Source organism: Parambassis ranga, unplaced genomic scaffold (genome assembly GCF_900634625.1).
Source record: "Parambassis ranga unplaced genomic scaffold, fParRan2.1 scaffold_63_arrow_ctg1, whole genome shotgun sequence".
NCBI classification, from domain to species: Eukaryota; Metazoa; Chordata; class Actinopteri; family Ambassidae; genus Parambassis; species Parambassis ranga.
Window position 1 is genome coordinate 230376 of NW_021144808.1, and position 12086 is coordinate 242461.

Here is a 12086-nt window from a genome sequence, read left to right on the forward strand (position 1 = left end):
CCAGGTCCAGGTCCAGCAGAGTGTGCAGTGTGCTGCTGCTTTGTTCTTGAACACACAGATGTGTGAATAATGTGAGTGTGAGCTCTGACATGGAGAAGAGTCATGGACAGTCAGAGACGGTCCTCTTACCTCTGAGCTTTGGTCCGGCTCTCATGGTCCCCACACAGAGGGCTTTTAGAGGGAGGGACTCCCTCCTCTCTGTCCTCACACTGACTCATAGCAGAGCTCACACCTTCACACAAACACAGCAACATGACACAGAAACACACAGTCAGCATGTTGTTATTGATCCTTCATGTAGATGCTAACAGGCTAATCATGCTGTTAGCTTAGCATCAGAGCCTCAGACCAGGTTTGGTTCTCAGGCTTTTATTTTGGTGAGTCTGTAAACACACCAACATCTCTGATGCTGTTATTATTGATGTCACATGCTGTAAGTGGAACAGTGCACACACACATTCAGTGTTTGCTTCAGAATTCTGTCACTTCTCTCCATGTGTGAACATGTGAATAAATGAACATGTGTTCATGTGTGTTTCTGTCACAGTGTGAACAGACTGAGTGAAGCACTGAGACCTTCCTCTGTAACAGTCTGTGGACTGTTTTCTATAGAAAGGACAAACACATGAGCAGCTACTGTCTGAGCTCTGAGGACTGACACACTTCTCCTCATGGCAAATATTAGATTCACATATTTATGAACCCTTGAAGAGAAAATGTTTCTTCTGATGAGTTTCAATCATCGATATGAATTCATGAAAAATAAAACATGACAAATTGATGCATTTATAAATGTTTTAGTTTTAGTAATAAGAATCATCTGAACTCAATTCAACCAGATGCACCTGAACGCACCATGAACTTTAAACCAACCAAACTTACGTAACGTGGCGCGCGGCTGTTGCGCAGCACAGGCGCGTCAAACCGGAAACAGACTGATCTGATAAAGTCAGAATAAAGCGACCTTTTCTCCGCTTGAAGCTTTGAACGAGTCGATCTGAGTTTCAGAGCAAATGAAGCTGCTGAACTTTACAGAGAGAACGATCAACAGAGACGCTTGTTGTTGGTTCCGCGTTTCAGGGACTTACTACAATAAAGATCCATCAGTTACAGGCAGCAAAGATCAATGAGCTGATCACACTGATGATTGATCAGATATCGACAGACTCACCTGCTGAATCAGTCCTGACTTCCAGAAGTTTCCACCTTCGTGTGTGGAGCTGCTGGTTCTGCTGCAGTCTGTCTGACAGGAGCTCAAAAACGAAAGTAAGTCCACAGAAGCCACGCCTTTAAACCAGGACACGTCTCCAGCAGGGGGCGCCCTCACACTGGAAACATGAAGCTGGTTTTTACAGCAGCCTCCCTGTTGTTGCTCTGTCTGTGTCTGTTTACATGATAACAGCTGTGACACAAACAGAACAGTGATGGACTTTATTCAACCTGCTCAGCGAGAGAAGCAGCGAGCAGCTCTGATAGAAGTCTGTCTGCACCATCATCAGGGTCTGATGCTGCTGCAACAGCCGGACTCTGGGACGAAGTGACGTCAGCAGATGTCGGGTTGTCCTCTGAGTCTCTGAAGCAACATGCGGCTCAGCTGGAAAACAGCTTCTGATGGAGCTCTGATAGTCTGACTTCATCTCTGAGAGGAAGAAGAGGGAGAAGCCGCTGCGCAGCGCGCGGACTCTCTCCAGCAGCAAAGTGCAGAGATCATCAGAGCTCCACATGAGCTGAACATGAAGAGACACAGTCCGCTAGCAGCTCCTTCACTGTCGGCCTGCAGCGCTGCTCCCACACTCATCTGGACTCTTTCATCCACACACAGAAAACACGAGCGGAACATTCAGCCTGCAGAGGAGCTGCCTTGGATTGAGTCTCCGCGGTTCTCATGGTGTGTTCAAGGACCGCCTCCCGCTCTCAGCTGATCATAACTACACTCTGACTGTGCTTGTGTTGCAGCTACGAACTGAACATGGCAGAAGAAGCTCCAGCTCCAGCCGCCGCTCCGGCCGAAGCGCAGAAGAAGAAGGTCTCCAAGCCGAACAAGTCCGGCCCCAGCGTCAGCGAGCTCATCGTGAAAGCTGTGGCCGCTTCCAAGGAGCGGAGCGGCGTGTCTGCAGCCGCCCTCCAGAAGGCTCTGGCTGCCGGAGGATACGATGTGGAGAAGAACCCGCGTCAAGAGCCCAGAGCCCCCACTCAGAGAGCTCATCCTCACTGCCCGTTCAAACAGGAGCTCTGTGATCATGCTGCTGCACACTGCACAGCTCCACCTGGTTCACTGGGGTTTGTTTTGTTAGTGTTAGTTCATGTGTTTACTTATAGACTAAAGCAGTGATAAACCTATATTTACTAAACATATAAAACTATAGAAACAATACATGAATATTTTCAAGAATGACTTTATTAATCCCTGTGGTTAAATTAAGATTAAGATTAAGAAAACCTTTATTAGTCCCACAATGGGGAAATTGCATAAATTACATGATGAGTCTGATGGCAGACTGCAGGAGTCACCGCCTGTACCGTTCCTGGAGCAGCAGAGTTTTTTAGTGTTATCATTCCATAGGTCATCATGCTTTTACACATAATAAACCTATACTTATTAAAGCTATTTATAAATGATATTATGTATTTATTGTAAAACATTTATTATAGTTTCCTGTTAAATATTCCTCGGTGTCAGTTTGATATTACATCCTTGAACCAACCAATAAATAAATGTCCCTGAGACGGACCATTATTCATCTTGAAGAGTTCAACATGTGTATTATTACACTGCATCTTACAAAAGATAAAAGATGATATTTATTTCAGAAGAGACTGATTATTCTGTGCCAGAATAGTGTCAGACCACTTCTCCCTCCACTCACCTGTGCAATAACTGTTCATATGTAAACTGTTGATGATTCTATTCTATATTTTATTGGTAGTTTATTTTATCATATATATCTTTTCTTAACTTATCCTTTGCTGTCTGTACCTGCTGTTGCAAAAATGCAATTTCCCCATTGTGGGACTAATAAAGGTTTCTTAATCTTAATCTTAAGACTGTCTGGAGGACACACAGAGTGGACATGGGTCACAGAGTGCTGCTGCTGTTTGTGTCTCTGCAGCATGGGCAGCTGCTCCTGCTCCACTCGTCACCGGCTGATTGTTCACACCTGTGATCAGTCATCAGCCAATCCTGCTGCAGCTTCCATCTAGTATATGTGTCCAATGGAAGCTGAGCAACATGTCAGCTACACACATAGAAACACTACACATAGTTTGTCATATAAATAACATGGATTGAATCATGTTGTACAGTCAATGGAAACAAAAAGCACTGAGAGTGGTGCTGGTAGTGCAGCAGTGAGTGGCAGCACTACTACTACTCTTTAAATCCACAAAGCTCATGTTGTGCTAAGGTGTCTCCACATATCGACACTAATGCTCCAGATATTTCACGTTCACCAGCTGCAGTCTGAATATTAACACCATCATATAGCATTTTCAAGTCCTCATACAACCTGCCCAAAATTCCATCCACTCCACAATCAGACAACTCACTCTTCTTTGCAACAGCCAGTAGACGGATTGCAGCAGGTTTTGATCTATATTTTGGATGAATGTTTCCTAATGTGTAATAAAACATCAGCAACTTATTCTGGGGAGTATGAGATCCAAGTGCATTGCAGATTTCAAATAATGATCTGTAAAGCAGAAGGTGGGGCTGAAAATAAAGGCTGTGATTTCATGAGCTCTCCATCTATGATGTCATAGAGAGAGCCACTTCTGTATTTTGGTGGCTCATCTATCAGTTCTAACACTTTTGGATGGGACAACAACTGTTCTGAACTTGTAATCAGAGGTATGTAATGAAAACATTCAGGAACTGTGGCAAGAACCCTTTTTGTCCCTTTTTCCTGCAGCAGGCGGTATAGCCAACAGAAAGCTCTGACTCCACACACTTGACATTGTTCTTAATCACATTGTCCTGCCTGTATGCTGTCCAAACAGATGTGAATGGATCCTCAATCCGGTCCAATACTGCCAACGCTTCCTTTTCAAGTTCACTTCCCTGATGTTGAAATACAGTTTGTAGCTGACTCCTCAGACTAGTCACCAACAGAGCTTGATATCGCTGCATTGCTGCCAAGACATCATTCACACCTCTGCAGAACAGACAAGAAATAAGAGCAAATTAAATACAAGCAGTCCATGTTTTTAATTTATTAGCATGCAATCTCTATTACAAAGTGTATTATATTAACATCAACACAATGATGCTATTTAACTCATTATTAAGGCATTCAAAGTACATTCAAATCCTAATTAGATAGCAGAGAGCAAATACAAGGAATTATTAAACATCACATCTCATAGAGAAATATGCTGCAGCTCATTGACTAATAGGGTCACTGTAAATGTATTTTTTATTTTCAATATATATACACAATATTTGAAACACAATGTTTTCAATTGCAGGCATCAGCCCAGATGTGCACCATTCAGTGAGAGTTAGGCTTGTCCTTGACATGCAGATAATCAACAGAGCCACAAATCAAAACAGATGTAATAATGTTGTATGTAGACAGACCTGTGAAAGATGGTGCTTTCTCTTGCAGTCAACATAACAGCAGTAGCTTGTCTGGTCAGACGGTTACACCTGATGTCCTCCTTAAAAAGAAAATCACTGTTCCTCCACACAAAACATGATGCTGTTATTAAACTGGACAGGACTCACCTCTGACTGACTTGATGCAGAGAGTCTACAGGAAGACATGACCCCCTGTTTCCAGCACTGCTTCATCCGTTCGCTCACTGGTTTCCCCCGTCGCTCAGCTGGACTGTATGCCCACACGGTTCTGTTCACCTGATGAAGCTGCTGTTGTCTTCTCTCCCTGTGAATGGTTGCTGCCATGTTCAAGGTGTTCGCGGTGGTTTCTTCCAATGTGACCATAGTGAGTTGTAGACTCCATATTCTTTGGTGCATCCATCAATTCCACAAACAAAGTCCGGACTACGACTATGAGCAGTATTTATATGACTCAGTAAAGACTTGAGAGTGAGAGCTACAAACACAAAGCAGATAACACAGCGCCAAATCATTCCCTGTTTTTAGCCTTAGCTAGCAGCTAGCTGCCTGCTCTGCATGAAGCCGACCTGCTGACACGTCATGATGAAGGTACGTACCACAATTCCATGTCTTATAACAACAGAAACCACTTACTATTTATCAATTATCCAGATATGCCGATATATTATGAAGCAATATGACCTTATTTACGTAAATATAGTTTGTACAAATGCAAATTAAACGTATTTAGGCTTAGTGCCCCTCCCCGCTCCCTCTTGGAATATGGTACATTCCACCTGTCGCGTTTTTTTCCACTTGGAGTCCGTGAAGCTAAACTTTAAGCTAGAGGTTACCTGCTGCTGCTGTGAAATCATAATTCTCAACAAACTGTGGATGTCAGACTCATAAAATGGACAAACTGGACGAGGTTACACCTGCCACAGTCAGAGGTATGCTACAAGGGTTACTTTGATGTTGTGCTGGTGTTAATGGTGAGTTAATGTAGTTAGCCTAGCTTAACAAATTGTGGATTCGCGGCTAAAGTTTAGCAGCTAAAACACGTAAAACGGGCTAATCTAGTAATAGCTTATGTCTCATTGAGCTGTGGGGCCATTCTCTCAATGTCAAGGACTGTAAACACTGAAAATACAGCAACAACTGGTCATTTGTAAGACATGAATACATGATGTTAAGTTCACATACTACTCTTGAAGTAGAAGTAGCAAGAAATAAAAAATGTGGAAACAGGTGCTGACAAAATATCCTCACCTACTATGTAAAAATCTGAAGGAATTTAATGATAACCTCTGTTTCTTGGCCCCGACTAACTTTTCTATTTTACAGCTGCTAATATTGAAGAAGACTTGATCCCATCGCTTTCCCGAGATGACGTTAAAGACCTCTTTCCTGGTCCTGAACATTTCTGGAGGCGCCGGGCTATATGGCTTGTAGTGAATCAAAATGAAAAGGTCAGATCTGTCTGTCACAGTATAACAGGACTGATAAACAGCACATGGTTCAATATCACTATCTGTTTCAAATACATTTTTCAAAAGTTATAAGTGTTTTTTTCATTCCCCAAAATGATCATGTGACTATGACAAAAATGCTCAATAAATGTTTGTGTAAATGTGTTTTAGGTGGATACTGCTCCGGAAATTCATCAATCTCCCCCCACTGGAGGCAGTGACCTTTCAAAAGAGGAGGCAAATGCTTCTAAATTTGTGACTATGTCCAACCCAGAATACATGGTGTTCACGGACAGTGAGCTTGAACAGGTGCGACGCTCCTACTTCAAGCAGAAACGACTGGGAACTGAGCACAATGTGACCTTATCCAAGGAGCTCTTTTGCCGACTCATAAGAAACACTATGACTGATATGATCTCCATCGCAAGAGCCACAGAGGACTCCAGATACCCTGCCAAACATGAGGTGCAACCAAAGTTCCACCTTCCAAGAAACCACGGCAAGAAGTCAGTTCTGGAGATTCCAGTGCATCCACCATTATTCTGGAACATTCACCTGTTCCATGGGCATCCCAGTGTCACCTAGAGCCAGCACCCCAGTGCAAAACAGGACAGCAGTGATGAAGAATGCATGAATTGTATTAAATATAATTTTGGCTGAGTTCATTCATATGGCACATTCTGGACATTCAGCAGCTTTGGAATGTTTCACTATGTGTCCAAGAGTGTCTGTACTCTGGTCCAATATTTTACTTTTATATCAAGTAACACAAACATTAATGAATTAATGCTACCACTTACTCAGTTTATTATACTGACAACTTGCTTGTTTGGATATCTCATGTCCTCTTTCCATCATAATGTCCCTGTAATGTCTTCAGCTTGTTCAGTTGATGTCTGGACAGCCAGAAAATCCAAGCAGGACACTACAAGACCCTCCAAGAAATGTACAAGTCCAAAAAGCCAAACAAAGCTGCAGTAACTCAATTGCTGAACCTTGAATCCGAGTCTCGAAGACGCTTCATCACCTCTGACGTCTTAAAGGATTCTAGAGGCTTACCCTTGTTTCAGGGAACTGGATCACGTAAGTAATGTTGGTCCCACTTAGTTCACATGGCTCAGTTTGTAGCCTGACATAAATGGCATAATGTTCATATGTCTCACACATTATAGATTTGTTTGGCCTGATGGTGAATCATTTTAGATAGAATGTTAGACTTTTTTTAATTCTTCACTGAATCTGTTTTTCAGGTGCTTGACGAGCTGCAGCCAATTATCCAACCAACCAACTTCCAGCACATATCAGAGATGCAGAACAGATGGAAAAGCTTCTACTCAAAGGTCCAGTTTTATGGTGTGATGAAGAAGGCCATGAAGCCTCCAAAAACTTTGAATGGAGGTGAAGTCATGATGCATTTAGTTCTTTTTACATAATAATGTCTCAGTTATTTATGTTACAGTTACTTATAGTACCACGTTGTATTGTGCCTTTTCCATTCAACCAGTGGAGCATATCACAGCTGTCTTCAGAGCCCTGCCACTGCTCTGTCCGTCCAGCACTATGCCACCAAAGAAACTGGGCTCAAGCAGCCAGGCTCTTTTCCATGTCCTTTCAGTGAGATTGTTCATAATATATTCCTGTTTTTCATACATTTTATATTTAGTTTAGTTACTTTGAGATAAACTTTGATCATTTCCAAAGTTCCAGGGGAAGGGGAAGTGTTTTCTACAGTGTGCTTAATGTAGTACTGACTTCATTGGCTCTAGCTGTGCTGCATTTAGCATTTGCAGTGCTGAATGCTAAGGGGATTTATTGTGACCATAGAATTTCACTAATGTCCTCATCCAGGTCAAAGTTCTGTTTTTCTAATCTTCTTCATTTATTTGTGTCATCCAGACTTCTGAGGATCCTGATGGGTTCATGCAGCAGCGGGGCCTGTCTTCTCCTGTTCTGCTCGTTTCTGAGGACAACTGCATGGTCGCCGTTGGAAACACTCCAGTGAGCACCTTCACCATGGACAGACTTAATGAGGGACTTCTCTACCTCATGGCATATTACTATGCCCTGCACATACCCAAAGTGCATTTCTACACTCCTGTCAGTACTGCAAACAGAGGTACACAACCATTCAGTCCACGAGCAGGATTTGACCCCCCACTACAAAGAAGCGATTGGTGAGTGGAAGTCCTTCCCTGAGTGAGTGAGCCCCTTTGTTTGTAGAAGCTTGTGTTTGATTTTCAAAGAAAAGTTCATCACATTCGTCACATTTGTTGTTGATGTTTTTTGGAATGTGGAAGTGGTCCTGTTTTGAATTAAATACAATATATTGAATGAAAAACTTTTGGTGTCTTGATTTAAGACAACTTCACTTATATTTGTTATACTGTTGTGAAATGATGTCTTATTTTAACTACATTTGTGCAGATTAAGGTGTCATTTCCTAAAGGTAATTTAGTAGATAGACTTAAATTCTAATTTTAAGTTACTTAATCTTAAATTAGTGGTTTTTCATTTCTGGTTTTAGAACAAAATGGATTAATTGAAGGTTTTCTGTCATGTTTTAAGTTGCATTTTAGTCTTACAGAGCCAAGAATTTTGTGCCTATTTTAAGAATTCTTGTCAATGTCTGGAGTACATCTTCCAAATCACAACGGTTACAGCACCTCTGATTGACCCCACACCCCTGTGAATCACCCAGGAAGGGGAAGACCTTAACACACATGGAGGAGGCACATGTTAGCCCCAGTGGCCTAATGGATAAGGCACTGGCCTCCTAAGTGCAGAGGACAGTGAATCAAACCAACCTGTGTGAAAATGCATCTCAATGTTTTCCCTAAAGAAGCAAAGTCCACATGTCGGTGTGTCTCAGCAGCTCACTGTTCATGAGCACTATGCTGCACTGAACTGATATACACTCTAAAAACTATAAGCTGGCTCTACTCAACGTCTTTGGTGAAACATTTTTACACTTCAAAATATTAAGTAAACATGAAACTAATTATGTCACTTCTTTCATTATGAGTTAAGACTCCAATAAGTTCCATTAAACTCACAGTGATGTATCCAGACTTCATAGTAAAGCCTTTCTTCTTCATGCCTCCTCCCACCTTACCCATTAAGCACATGTGTTTGTTACCAACAGCATGATTGTACCAACCAGTTCAGAGGGGAAGAAGAAGGAGCAACACCACATCAGGAAGGTCCTGCAAACCTGTGGCTACCCCAAGTGGGCACAAAGCCACAAAAACAAGACCCCCCAACAACAAGAAGGAGTTCATCAAACATCAAATGATCAGTTAACCATACGCCTTACCAAACAGAAAAGTTTACAAATGATCCACTATTGTAGCTCTGTAGTAAGACGCATGAGCTCAGGACATTTTCAGCAGTACATTTGCTCTGTTCTAGTTCACCATTTTGTCTGGCTCTCTGCTTATGTTCTGCTTTGATTCCAAATACAAACATCCAAACATTTGCAATGTATATGCTGCACTAACCTCAAACATTCTGTTCAGAAATAAACAAATGCATTTTCATTTCACAGTCACACATGTAACCAACTTAACCTCATAACTTCATATAAGCGTACTTACTCTCTGGTTATGAGTCTAGCTTTAAGGTAACACAGACAACATGAAATTAGCGTCTGTTAGCAACATGCTATTACATGTTTCTCTCACTTTGTGAACACTCGTAAAACATAAACACATCTAACAACACTGTCTGCAGTCACTTAAGATACTAACGGAACAGATCTGATCACTGACAGGTGAGCTGAATAACTCTGATGACCTGGTTACCATGGTAACTCTCAGTGGCTGGATATATGAGGCAGCAAGACAACATTTGTGTGTGTGTGTGTGTCTTCAGCATTGAGCTGTGTGAGTGCTGCTATCAGGAAATCAGAGTTAAACAGTGAGAGCAGAAATCCCCCAGAGGGCTGGACCTGACTGCTGTCCTGATAAAGACATGAGCAGAGACATGAGGAGGACTGTCTGGAGGACACACAGAGTGGACATGGGTCACAGAGCGCTGCTGCAGTTTGTGTCTCTCTGGAGCTCCGGTAGGACTCTGCTGCCATGACGGATGTCTTTATAAGAGCTGGGAGAAGAGTGTTTGTGAAGAGTGTTTTGTGTGTGTTTATATTTGTTTGTTTTCTTCACTGACAATCTTATTATGGATAATGCTGCTAAGGATCACAGTGGAATTAGTCTGATTGTTTTTAAAGTTGTTATTATAGCAGTTTATGTTCACTGTGTATGCAAGTCCACACTGGATGTTCCTTTTTTAGGATTAACATTTATGGAGCCCCGAAAGGGACATTTGCAGTTTATTTATTTATTTATTTATATTTCACGCTGTATTTATTTCATCCCTAATATGCAAATCTCCTCTTAAGATACAAATCATAAAGCACACAGTCCTTCTCTGGATAACTACAAACTTCACTACATCCAGTGGTTAAACAGACTGAGCCCTGTTGTTGCTGCTGTCAGCTACAAGGAGACATAAACACAGTGTGAACTGAATCAATATGAATTAAAATGGAGGAAACCTTTATTTGACCCACAATGCAGAAATTAAATCAATACATGTAACATTCAATGAAAACATGTGGCAATAAATGAATGACTAATATGCCACCATATGAACGATCTGGCACCGCCTGGCTGCGGCTCCAAGCAGATGAAGGGAGGTTGGTGAGAGGTGATGAGGTGATGATCTGTTGCCAGAGACAGGTTGATCTGGACACACTTGTGTGAAACCAGCCTGTCCAGTTAGGATCAACACAGCAGGACAGGTAAATGTGACGGTCTGGCCTTCAAAGCACTTCCTGATTCTCGCTTAGGGTGCGAGAGGTCCCGGGTTCAAATCCCGGACGAGCCCTGACAGTTGTTGTTGACTCTTTTCAGTTCCTCTATAACTACCACACAGCTTTACAAAGCTAACAAAGTGCTACTCAGACTCATCCCAATCCAGAGCAGTTGTTACACAAGCTGTGTCTCATTTCAGGGTCTGCATCCTTCGGAGGACGCAGCCTACGCAGTCTCAGGAGGCCGCGTCCTCCTGAGGATCCTCCGGAGGATCCTCAACCGTTGGTAAATGGGACGGTCTGGCCTTCAAATCACTTCCTGATTGTGGCGCGACGTCATAAATTTTGCCCCGGGAAAAACAAAAGCAGCGACAGCGACACAACACGGACTACACAACAAACGGGACAACAGTGTGGATTTAGAAATTTGGAATATTTTAATATATTTATTTGTTGTTGGAGGAAGGGGAGAGGCGGCTCCTGCGGCAGCAAAACCGGTGACGGCTCATTTTCTTCAGGCTGGGAGAGCGCAGTGGGGAGGTGACGGTAAGCTGCTGTTTAACCATATTATTGATCATAATTAATATACCAGTTACTGAGCAAACGCTAGATATATAACCAGTAGATAGACAAATATGATTAAATGGAATTTATATTTTATTCAATTGTAAGACTTGATACAGGGTCTGTTTGTAATTTTAATACTTTAAATAAATAGCTAAATGTGTAAGAACCCTGCAAATAACCCTGAAACCACTGCTTTAATGTGTCATTAAGCATCAGGTCTGTCACTGCACCAGAGAATTACTGCTGGGTGGAGGAGAGTGGGGCTCCCTGCAGGACCAGCTGTCTGTCCTGGAGGAGGTGTACTGACCATCATCACCTTTGGAGGGTGAGGATACATATTTTATAGCTTTTCATATTTTAAGCTGCTTTGGAAGCCGCTCTGTTGAAGTTATTATTTTTATTTTTGCCCTTTTTAAAAACATCTTTAGTAACATGGCAGCCGCCGATCGTCAGCTCTGCAAACCCTGATGGACGATGTGGTGGACAGAGGAGACAGACACCCCCCTCCCCCAGATGATGTCCCACTCACAGCCAGAGGACTCCAAGGTCTTCACCGTGGCATCATCCAGTCCAGCAGCACCAAGGACTCCTGCTCAGCCAAACATTTATATATATGTTCTTTGTGAATAGTATTTTCTGCTGATCTTTATAAATAATAAACTGTACATTTTCATAATGCCCA